General features: G+C 35.7%; 1 pseudogene; it reads right to left on the reverse strand.

Annotated features, from left to right (window-relative positions):
- Positions 1-11,945: 11,945 nt before the first annotated feature.
- On the reverse strand, positions 11,946-12,218 carry LOC117720447 (small ribosomal subunit protein eS27-like pseudogene; annotated as a pseudogene).
- Positions 12,219-12,893: the final 675 nt, after the last annotated feature.

Raw genomic sequence — 12,893 nt, forward strand, 5'->3', positions numbered from 1 at the left:
TTCTGAACTGTATTGGCTAAATCTATTTTTTTCCATATGCAGTTGAGAATTGATTTTTTCCATGTCTGTCAGAAATTGTGTTGGAATTTTGATAGGAATTGCACTGAATCTGTAGATTGCTTTTGGTAATATGGTCATTTTCACTATGTTAATCATACTAATCCATGAACATGGGGATCTTTCCATCTTTTGAATTCTTCAATTTCTTTCTTAAGGGTTTTGAAGACTTTGTCATACATATCTTTCACTTGCTTGGTTAGAATTATGCCAAGATAATTTATATTATTTATGAATATTGTGAAGGGTATTATTTCCCTAATTTTTCTCAGCTCATTTGTCATTTGTATAAAGGATTTCTTTGTGTTAATTTTAAATTGAACCACTATGTTGCCATTGTTTATCAGCTGTAGGAGTTCTCTGGTATAATTTTGGGGGTCACTTATGTATACTATGATGTCATTCTTAAATAGTAAGACCTTGACTTCCTCCTTAACAATTTGTATCCCCTTAATCTCCTTTTGTGTTTTATTGCTCTAGCTAAAACTTCAAGAAATAGTGTTGAATATATAGGAAGAGAGTGGTCAGCCTTGACTTGTGCCTGGTTTTAGTGGAGTTGCTTCAAGTTTTTCTTCATTTCATTTGATGTTGGCTATTGGTTCAGTATATATTGCTTTTATTATGCTTAGATATGTGCCTTGAATTCCTGAACTTTTCAAGACTTTTAGCATGAAGCTGTGTTGGATTTTGTCTAAGGTTTTTCAGCTTCTAATGAGATGGTCATGTGATTTGTTTTCTTTAATTTTGTTTATATACTGGATTATATTGATGGATAATTGTATATTGAACCATCCCTGCATCTCTGGGATTGAGCCTACATGATTGTGGTGAATGATGTTCTTGATGTGCTCTTGGATTTGGTTTGTGAGAATTTTATTGAGTAATTTCGTGTTTATGTTCACAAGTGAAATTGGTCTGAAGTAGTCTTTATTTGTTGGGTCTTTGTGTGGTATACATATCAGAGTAACTGTGGCTTCATAGAATAAATTAGATAGTGTTCCATCTGTTTATATTTTGTGTAATGTTTTAAGTTTTTTAGTAGCTCTTCTTTGAAGGTCTGGTATAATTCTGTGCTAAAACCATCTGGCCACGGCTTTTTATTATTGGGAGGTTTTTAATGACTGCTTCTATTACCTTAGGGGCTATGGGAATATTTAGATATTTTACCTGATCTTCATTTAACTTTGGTACATGGTCTCTGTCTAGGAAATCATTCATTTCGTCTAGATTTTCCAGGTTTGTCAAGTATAGGCTTTTGTAGTAAGATCTGATGATTTTTAAAAAATTTCTTCTGTTTCTTTTGTTATGTGTCCCTTTGCATTTCTTATTTTGTTAATTTAAATAATGACTCTGTACATTTTAGTTAGTTTATCTATCTTGGTGATTCTTTTTGAAGAACCAGATCTTGATTTTGTTGATTCTTTGTATCATTCTCTTTGTCCTAATTTGTTGATTTCAGCCCTATGTTTGACTATTTCTTGCTTCTAATTCTCTTGGATGTTTTTGCCTCTTTTTGTTTCGAGAGCTTTCAGGTGTAGTTAAGTTGCAAACATAGAATCTCTCCAATCTTTAATGAAGGGACTTAAATGCTATGAATTTTCCTCTTAACACTGCTTTCATTAAGTTCAGTAAGTTTGGGTATGTCGTGCCTTCATTTTCATTAAATTCTAGAAAGACTAATTTCTTTATTTTGTCCCTGACCAAGTTATCATTGAGTAGAGAGTTATTCAGTTTCCATGAGTATGTAGGCTTTCTGGTTTTGTTGTTGTTGTTGTTGTTGTTTTTGAAGTCCAGCCTTTGTCCTTGGTGCTCTGATCGAAAGCTAGGGATTATTTCACTCTTCTTGTATCTATTGAGGCTTGTGTGGGATTATATGATCAATTTTCGAGAAGGTTAAGTAAGGTGCTAAGAAGAAGATACATTAATTTGTTTAGGGGTGAATGTTCTATAGATATCTGTTAAACCTATTTGTTTCATAACTTCTGTCAGTTTCCTTGTGTCTCTGTTTAGTTTCTGTTTCAATAGTCTGTCCATTGGTCATAGTGGGATATTGAAGTCTCCTACTATTGTGTGCTGTTGAATGTGTGTTCTTTCAAGAATGTGTGTACCCTTGCATTTGAGGAATAGATGTTCAGAATTGAGACTTCATCTTGGTTGACTTTTCCTTTGATGAGTATAAAGTGTCTTTCCCCTATTTTTTTTTGATTACTTTTGGTTGAAAGTCTATTTTATTGGATATTAGAATGGCAACTCCAGCTTGTTGGACTCTTGGGACATTTTCTTGGAAAACTTTTTTTTTCAGTCCTTTACTCTGACATGGAGTTTGTCTTTATTGCTGAGATGTGGTTTTTTTTTTTTTTTTTTTTTTTTTTTTTTTTTTGTTTTTGTTTTTTTTGTATGCAGTAGAATGATGGATCCTGTTTAGGTATCTAGTCTATTACTTTGTGTCTTTTTATTGAGGAATTGCGTCAATTGATGTTGAGTGATATTAATGACCAGTGTTCTTTAGTTCCTGTTATTTTGTTGTTTGTTCTCTTCAGTTGTGTTAGGGTTCACAGGCCTCACTGTACTAGGAGAGCTAGGTTCTGATGGTACTAAATTGCATTAACTTGTTGGTTATATTCTTGTCCTTGACTCACATAATCTGGTTGTCTCTGGTGTTAACTGACCTACCTGTCTCAGATTGGAGTAGGCCTTTTTGGAGGCAAGTGGAGCTGTGTGTCCATGATTAGAGCAGGCCTCATGGGAGGCAGGCATGGCTGTGGGCTGGGGGAGCAAGCATGTTGATCTATAATGAGTGCAGGTAGGTGCAGACCAGAAAGTCACTGTAGCTTTGACAGGGAGAAACAAAGTCCATGTCTGCTCTGCTCTGTGTGGGTCCCAGATGGTGTGGGTATTGGGGTTGGAGTCTTACTTGTGTCTATCATTAGAGCGGACCTCCTGTGAGGTAGCCTAAATTACCTTAATAATTTCAGTAATTTTGTCCTAGGCAATTAGAAGTCAACTTTTTTGGTGAGGTCTTTTTTGTTTTATGGTGTTTCTTTCTCTCTTTTTTTTTTTGTTAATTTTGTTTTTTCATTGTTGTCTTTCCTTTGAAATCACACCAGCAGATTTATTTAGGAAGTTTAAATTTTGGAGGCCTGAAGATATTCTCATTGGTGCATCCTACTCAAATGACTCCTTAACTGAGGCAATCATTCCAACTCCATCAGTACCTGACTTAGTCATCCTTCTTTGTAGTTACTATTTTATGGTTTCTACTCTACTGAACTCCCATTTTCTTTGCCAATCACTTCACTTTTCTTCCTTTAAACTCTTTCATATAGCCTTGCCCATTCTTTGCATTTTTTGGCTTTCTTTTCACTAAATGTTATTGCATGTATATCAGTTGTATGCATATACACACCTAATTGTAATACATACATGCATACATTCCTACGTATAACCTCTTCAGTCCACATTATGTTACTTGCATGTGTGTTTTCAGAGCTGACAGTTTAAATTGGATAATACATGGTTATGTGCTTCCCTGTGACAGACCACTTTCTTAAGCACCTAAAGACATATCCAGGCCCTGGAATGCTGAAATTTCATCTGTTGCTTTTTAAAAACCTGTATCACTGCACAATTGCCATTCTGTACTGTGGATGACTGTGACCATTGTCAACACAAACATCATTTTCCTCACCTGTCATCAGTCTTCTTCGCAAACCATAAAATTCAGTAATTTGGGGTTGTTCTTGGGAATGCCACTTCATCAAAAGCAAATGCAAAACATTAGCACCAGTTACATTGTTGCAAGCCACTGTTAGCAGTGTTGTATTTTTTTTTAAATCATAAAATGACAATTTGCAAGCATCCCCCAAAATAATAAATTACAATTAGAATGAAGATTTCCATCCAAGTTAAATATTTATTGACTATGGTTTACAGAAGGAAAAAGATGCCTGTTAAAACCAGTGTAAGTCAGAGAGTAGAAGATTTCTAAGCATCTAGCATTATGCAGTCCACTGGAATCAGTGTGTTCCAGTATGACAAGAGATTCACATGACTGTTATGTGCCCAATTGTTGTTCAAAACACATCCTTGATCTCAATTTCAAGTTGGACTCAAATTGCTTGACTTACACTCTATAAGCTATTACATTGCTGGTCTTTCTGTGTGGCTAATAATTACCTTATAGGTAACCTCATTCTAATATCATATGGTGGGGTAGCCTGTACCCATAGTAATCAAAAATCTGTTTATGAAAAATGACATAGGTTATTTAAAAAATCCAGGATACAAAGCCAGATCTGAAAAGCCAGATTCATTGCTACACCAGGAGCAACCAGGTTGCAGTGTTAACCTACATTTCCTTCTTCACAATGAGTCATGGTAGTCAGCTTTTCCTTAGTGTAATGAACATACAGGACAACTGACTGATCAAAAATATTTATTTTGGCTCAAAATTTAGGATAATCATTTTCAACATGTGGTCATGTCCACTATAGGGTCAAATTGGGGTTGAATGACCCTTTCACAGCGGCCAGTTAAAACCATTGAAAAAACACAGATATTTACATTGTAATTCATAACTGTTACAAAATAAGATTTATGAAGTAGCAGTGAAAATAATGTTATGGTTGAGGGTCATCACATCATGAGGAACTGTAATAAAGATTATAGCATAAGAAAGGTTGAGAACCACTGATCTAGAAGGTTTCAGACTATCACCCAATAACTTCCAATTTTGGGACTATTGGCAATGCAGGCCACCAGACTTGGGAGTATCTCACAGAGCAAAGCTGCTTTCCTTATTGCCAGGAATGTGGAAACCAGAATCCTGTTAATTACATCAAGGATAGGTTTTTAACATCCGAAGACCATTTGGTCCTACCATCTACAAACCCCCAATCTTTTAGGAGGGGCTGAGAATTTATTAAGTGCTACCCTGACAGACACAGCAAATCTAAACTATATAGCAAGAGCTATGTGTATTATCTGGGTGGAATGCTCCCTCATGTGCTCTGTGATCTCTCCTGATTGATTCCAGCCTGTAAGTGTTACCTATTTCCACGGTGAACTCCACAGCAAATTTAGTTGTGTCCTGGCAAGATAAAATTCTGTTATATTTTATTATTAGGATAAGTGTCATTATCTCAAAAAACAAACAAAAAATAGAACACTACTTTTAAGACATTTGGTACCTCCCTGTGTTACAGCATGACATTCTTCCTAATAAATTGTATCTCCACTCATAGATTTCACTTACCAAGCATTACCTGAGATTGTAGCACCATTTTATCTGTAGAGAATCTTATTCTGTAAGTCTTGTACACAAATAGAATTTACATGTCTATTTCCTTTACGTACAAAGACTGGTAGCCTGTTGAGCATACTTGTGGTGGTCTGAATAAAATGTTCTTCCCAGAGTCATAAGGAGGCATTAAAATGGAGGGGTGGTCTTGATGGAGTAGGTGTGGCCTTGCTGAAGGAAGTGTGACATTAGGGTTTGGTTTTGAGGTTTCAGAAACTCAAGCCAAGCCGAGTGGCTCACTGTCTCTTACTGTTGCCTGTGAATCCAGATGAGAAACTCTGAGCTTCCTCTCCAGAAGCATCTTTGCCTATGTGCCACTATGCTTCCTGCTATGATTATAGTGGACGGAACCTCTGAACTCAAAGCCAACACAATTAAATGTTTTTCTTTATAAGAATGGCCAATGTCATTGTGTCTCTTCTCAGCAAAAAAGCCCTAAGAAAACAGGTGAAAAGCATTGTTAGAAATCACCAATTTTCTGCCTATTCTCTGTTGCAAAGTAACCTTTGTACTTCAGACATAATTTTACTTATCAATATGTTTGCATGACCTAAAAGAGCTGTCAGTTAACAATACATAATTTTTAATGTTCCATTGGCAATGTTTCTAGCCTCTACGTATGTGTTCTCTCGTGCTACTTGTATCAGTTAAACTATCTTCATAGTAACATTATGTTTATATATGTTATGTCAGTGTTTAAACAAAAATATCGATAATGAGAATATTGTTTTTAATATTTCAATAATTTTATCATGCTACACTACTAATAATTTTGCAGGATTTTTTTAAAATTTGCTAAAACATCATGTCTATTCGTGTGGTAGGTTTAGGACATTATTTTTCTTTTATTCTATGGGAATTGATGGTACAAAATTGTTACACGAAATATTTGGCTGCTGTATACCTTGAAGGCAAAATTAATGAAAATGAAAAATTTATAGAATCTAGGCTAATTTGAAAGTATGATGAAAAATGTCCTCACAAATTAAAGTTTGGAGAGTGAGAGAAAGTACAAAAAATGAATTGCAAGCCTTTTTGACGGGTTTCCCTCCTTTCTCTTTTACTCATTAATTGTTAAATTAATATTCATTTAGATTTTAGTTGACCTCTTTAATGGCGGATTTCAAACTAAAGTGGAACTAAAGGCAAACTACTTTCATTTTCCCTTTTCACAGCACTCAAATTTTTCTAACTAGCATTACTAATTTTATGAAATTGTAAAGACCAATCTCCTGTAGGAGATAGTTTAGTGCAATATCCTTAGCTAAGTGAGGCTTAAGATTTATATTTTATTTTATTTTACTTTTTTGGATATTTTATTTATTTCCAACACAGATGTCATCTCCTTTCCCCATTTCCCCTCCTTAGAGCCCCCATCCCATCCCCCCTCCTCCTTTATGTTTTTATACCATTTAAATTACATGCATGTATTAAGGTCAATTCTAGGTTGAGGATCTAGCAATACAACAGATGCAAATAGTCAAGGAACAAAGAAGACAATAAACACAAATAGTCAAAGAAAAAGCAAGGCATTAAACACAATTCTGTGATCACTCTTGTGATCATTGTTTCTAAGGGCTTATCAGGATGACCAAAGTATCTGAGCCTACTTCCCTGTCCTAGACCAAGGTCATTTTCATATCTGAAGCCTACTATTTCTAAATACTTTTTTGTTCTAGCCTAAAATTTAGATTCCTGCCTGAGATTACTTCTTTGTTCTATCCTAAGATTTAGATTCCTACCCGAAGTTATTTCTTTGTTCTAGCCTAATGTCAGATTCCTGCCTGAAGCCTACTTGCTTGTCATTGGCAAATGTCATATCTATGCCAAGCAGCCCATTTCCTTGTCCTTAAGCCATGTCAGATTCGTGCTAAGCACCCCCAAAGGTTCTCTGCCTCTTCCTCCCCCCTTTTTTATTTCATTAACAAGACTGAGCCCTTAGGCTAGAACAAAGAAGTAATTTCAGGCAGGAATCTAAATCTTAGGCTAGAACGAAGAAGTAGGCTTCAAGCATGAAAATGACTTTGGGCTAGGACAGGGAAGTAGGCTCAGATATTTTCGTCTTCCTGATAAGCCCTTAGAAACAGTGATCATGGGAGTGATCACTGAATTTTGTTTATTGCCTTGCTTGTTCTTTGACTTTCTGTATTTATTGTCTTGCTTGTTCCTTGACTATTTGTATCTATTGTATAGCTAGACCCTCAACCTAGAACTGGCCTTAATACATGCATGTAATCAAAATGGTATAAAAGCATAAAGGAGGAGGGGGGATGGGATGGGGGTTCTAGGGAGGGGAAATGGGGAAAGGGGATGACATCTGTATTTTAAATAAATAAAATATCTAATACAAAGAGAATAAAAAGAGAACCTAATCTTAAAACAATTAGGGAACATCTTTCCTCCTGATGTCTTTCATATTGTAAGGTGTTCTGCATGGTGTTGACAGAGAGAGTATGCCAATGGTCTTACCCTGTACTGGAACATGCATTGCGCAGTACTAGTAACCTGGTGATATGTGCTTCCTGTTGCTATAATGATTTGACTGGTATGAAGTAACTACCTACATCTTGACTGGATTTGATTACAGTACTAACCATGATTTTCCCCTACTCCACAGGGGGGAAAAATCATGGTTAGTACTGTAATCAAAAGCCCATGGCTAGGAACGTCACTGACTCTAAGATAAAATCGGCTTTTCTTATTTTGATGAATGGCCATGCTGGCAAATTATTTCTAAATATTTTTGCTTTAGTTTAGAGGCCTAGGATACTATGAGTATTTGTCATGGAAGCTTCTTTCTGCAGTGGGGACCAGTCAGGCAAGAAATGCATAACTGAGAAACTGCTGAGAATAACAGATTAATGCTCAACACTAACTAGGACATCTATAACAACCTCCTCACAACCGAGGCTCAGGGAATATCAGTGATGTGGCAGAAATAACAGAAGAAGTGAGGTAGATGATCCCCCAGTCCTAAGAGATGGCTGATAGTTTTTACGGGAAAGATAATAATTGTTTTTCGAGGCCGTGGTCACTGGTAGGTTTCCTTTTCTCCAGTACATGGCTCCATGTCCAAGCCCAGATTGGAGACACTGACTGGTTTTCATGGGTTATCAACAAACAAACAAACAAACAAACAAACAAGAGACTAAAGTGCGGGATAGACATGCAAAAAAATAAGAAGGGGGTGGATGGGAAATATGAAGAAAATACGATTATATATACTTGTATGCATGTATTAAGTTCTTGTCAACAAACAAATAACACATGCCCTATGTGTCCCATTTGAAAAAGTGTTACAAAATTAGGCATTAAAAATTTTAATTTCATGAGTCTATCATTACAAAAAGTAGTAATAATCATTCATATTGGACTTGAAATATTTAGAGTTTATTTCATAAGACAAGTATAATTTTTGAAAATATAAAAAATAATGGAATTTGAAAAGTGTTTTACTAGGAGTGATTCTGGTCAAAATCTTAACAAGTTTCCTTTTGAGACTTCCTTTAATTCCCTTTGATGTGTTACAGAACTCTCATTCTATTTTAAGATCTTTTAAACTTATAAACAGAATTTCCAATCCTGAAGATAAGGGATCTCTAACAGGTGATAATTTGCTAATTCGGTGATGTAAGTTCTACTGACATGTGTAGCTCCTACCAGTCCTACAAGGTGCTGGCAACCATGGTTCCCTAATTCACTGAGCCCTGCAGTCACCTAGACTCATGTATAATGTAAGTTTCTTTCAAACCATAAAAAAACTAAAACGAAAAACAATAACAAAAAGCAACAAGAAAAAACAAACAAACAAAAAAAGGAGAACACCTCTAGTTCTACTTCAGTTAATTTATGGCACGAGAAGCCCGTTACACTGGTAGATGGGACAGTTCAGGTAGAAGCTTATTGTCATCTTGTTCTCATGCTATTCAAATTGCAAGAACTGTTCTCTGTGCATCAGTGATTGCAGATGGATTTGTGTGAGGTGGTCAAGTAACAGGTCTTTTACCTCAGTTTGAATTAAAACACTGATGGGTTCTTAATTAGACGGACTGTTGGGAAGTGACAAAAATTTGAGAAACAGAGCTCAGTTGAAGGCATGCTTCTGCAATGGGTCTCTTATCTTCAGCTAATTGTGCTGTCTTCCACCTGATTAACAAAAGATAAGCCGCTTATGTTTGCACGTCATGATGATTGTGCTTGTTTCTGACACCACAGGATGGGAGTATGGAGCTGTGAACTGATGCCTATGAAATCGTGAGCCAAAACAACAAACCGTTGCTATTGCTTTTATAGCCTGCACAGCAACAGAAAAAATGACAAACACAGAAAGGAGCATTTTATAATAAACCAAATAGCAAGAGACGGAAACATGCCTATGAAAGAGCACCGCCTCTGAGACGGGCCAAGGCAAGACTCACTCTCAATATTTACTTTCAGTGTGACTCAAGGCATCTTTCTAGTTTCTTGACCTCTAATACAAAGTATAAGTTATAGAAAAGAAATATGTTTTTTAAGAATTTTGCACAGAATGGTAACTGTAGTTAATAATACTGTACAAAGTTGTTAAGAGGACAACTTTTTAAATATTCTTACCACAAAATTACATTTAAGGTGGTCTTACCAATTATTAGTTCCATTCTAAATATATTATGACATTACTTTTTACATATATACCTACATACATACATACATTTATACATATATACATATATGTATATATATATTACTTTTTACATATATACATACATACAAGTATGTATGTATATATGTAAAAAGTAATGTATACATACATAAAAGTATACATACATACATAAATACATGTATGTATGTATATATACATACATATATTGATTGTATATATACAATCATATTGTATATATTGTATATATACATATATATACATACATATACTGATTGTATATATACAATCAGTCACATTGTAATAAAAACTGAAGATTCTCAGAAGACTCATGAAAATGTTATGTAAAATATGTAAACATTTATAAAATAGAGTTTGTTATGTGGCATCATATAATTCAAACAATTTCTCTGCCCTCTATTATTCTTATTTTCACCTTTTCTATAAGAGATTAAAACTTAGTTACTTTATTGGAATTTTCTGATAACATGGCAAATAACTCAATTTCATTGTTCTCTTTTTGCCATCTCCTTTGCATTCTAAAATTCACCATTTCTTTCTCTAGTTTCTTGCATGACATCCTTCCTGTTCTTTCCTGTTTCATTTAATTTGCATATATATTTTCAGTGTCTCTAATTGGGTACAATAATTTGTAGAGATGAGCAACATAAAATAACTTTGAGATGGTAAAGTGCATTTATCTTTTGTTCTCAATGCAACTTCATCTTTTAAAAACATTGATATTATCATAATACTGTTGGCATTTTTCTGATATATGTATTAATAGGATAATATAATAATTTCAACAAGCATGAGTTTATTGCCTTAATGTAAATCACATTACAGGAGAAACATACTTTGCTGTGTCTAGTATTTTTATAACTGGTACCTAGAAAACACACATACATGCACACAGGTGCACACACACACGAGATACTTAGTGAATAAATGATCCTGTATTAAAACCACTTTAAGTAATTATTAGATTTGGAGATAAAGGTGAGTATGTAAGGTGTTATCAACTTATACATCATAATATATTTATTGTGAAAACACAAATGATTAGAATATGAACTTTGTTTCCTTATACTAAAACTTGCATGTGCTAAGGCAGAGTCATTAGTAGATCATAGACATTTCTGTTTTTTACTTCACTGCTGAGCCTTTTCTTCTGTTAAGGTTTAATTAGTACTTTCTAAGCAGAGACCACTATCCAAAACAGTATTTCTCTCTGCAATGCAATCAGAAGTACTGCATGTCCCTTCTCCTTCCCTGCCCTCTTGCTGCGATACACACACATACCTGATCCATAGTCCTGTTTACCTCCTCACTCCCTCTCCTGCCCAGCTTTCTCCCTCCATCCACCTCTTATTTTACTGCCCTTTCTTAGTGAAATTCAAACATTTTCCTTTGGGCCCTCTTTGTTACTTAGCTTCTTAGTGTCTGTAGATTGTAACATGGCTATCCTGTAGTTCATGATTAATGGCCACCTATCCTGGAGCACATATCATATGTATCTTTCTGGTTCTGGGTTACTGCATCCAGAATGATCTTTTCTAGTTCAACCCATTTGCCTGCAAGTTGTTTGATGTCTTTGTTTTTAATAGCTGAATAGTGTTCCACTGTGTAATGTACCACATCATCTTCATACGTTCTTCAGTTGAGGAACATTTAGATTGTTTCCAGTTTTTGGCTATTATGAATAAAGTTGCTATGAACATAGTTGAGCAAACATCCTTGTGGTGTGGTGGAACATCTTTTGGGTATATGCCCAGGAGTGATACAGCTGGGTTCTTGGGGTAGAGCTCTTCCCAATTTTCTAAGAAACCACCTAATTGATTTCCAAAGTGTTTTACAATTGTGCACCCTCACCACATCCGTGCCAGCATGCTGTGTCATTTGAGGTTTCTCTTTTTTCCCTCAAAATATGTTTATTGGGATGGTTCTCACTCATCTTGAATTAGGATCTTTTAGTGCTTCTTCCTCCTGGAAGGAACATCCTTCTGTCAGCCTTGCTTTTCTGCCTGTAAGCTGACAGAGGCCAGGGCAGTAGCGAACACACAAGATCATTTGCACATGGCTAAAGACCTTGGTAGTTTTATAACATCCTAGACATTTCTCATTCATAATGTAAGAACTGGGGTTCTAAATCAGGCACTTTTTCTTGTGTTTCCTTTTCTCTTCTTTCAGAGCAGGATAAAGGGAAGCCTTTGCAAACGGCATGCTCTCGTAGGGAGGTTTTCACTGCAGGAAAGGCATCACTTGGGTTTTTGATCTTAGACATTCTGACTGCTGTAAGATGGAATCTCAGAGTTGTTTTGATTTGCATTTCCCTGATGACTAATGACATTTAACATTTCTTTAAGTCCTCTCTACCATTAGTTATTCCTCTGTTGAAAATTCTGATTGGTTTTGTCCCCCATTTTAAAAATCGGGTTACTTAGTTCGTTGGTGTCTATTGTTCTTTATATATTTTGGATATTAACCCTTTGTTAGATGTAGGGTTGGTGAAACAATCTAGGATGAGGAGTCTCCTGGGAATCTAAGGGGTGATCCTACCAGAGATTCCTAGCAGCTGGGGATATAGAAGCTGATGAGGCCAGGTGGGACTTGGACTGGAAGGAAAGGGACACCAAACCACCTTTTGAATCCCAACCACCCTTTGAATTCTACAAAACCTTCAACATATAATTTGTCCTGACTATAAGATATGCAGGGATAAAGATGGAGCAGAAATTGAAGGGATGGCCAACTAATGAGTGGCCTAATGTGAGACCCATCCTATGGGAGAGAGCCAACCCTAGACACTATTAATGGTACTGTTATGCTTATAGACAGGAGCCTAGTGTAACTGTCCTCTGAGAGGCTTCATCGAGCAGTGGATGGAAACAAATCCAG

The sequence above is a fragment of the Arvicanthis niloticus genome, chromosome 15 (assembly GCF_011762505.2).
Source record: "Arvicanthis niloticus isolate mArvNil1 chromosome 15, mArvNil1.pat.X, whole genome shotgun sequence".
Lineage (NCBI taxonomy): Eukaryota > Metazoa > Chordata > Mammalia > Rodentia > Muridae > Arvicanthis > Arvicanthis niloticus.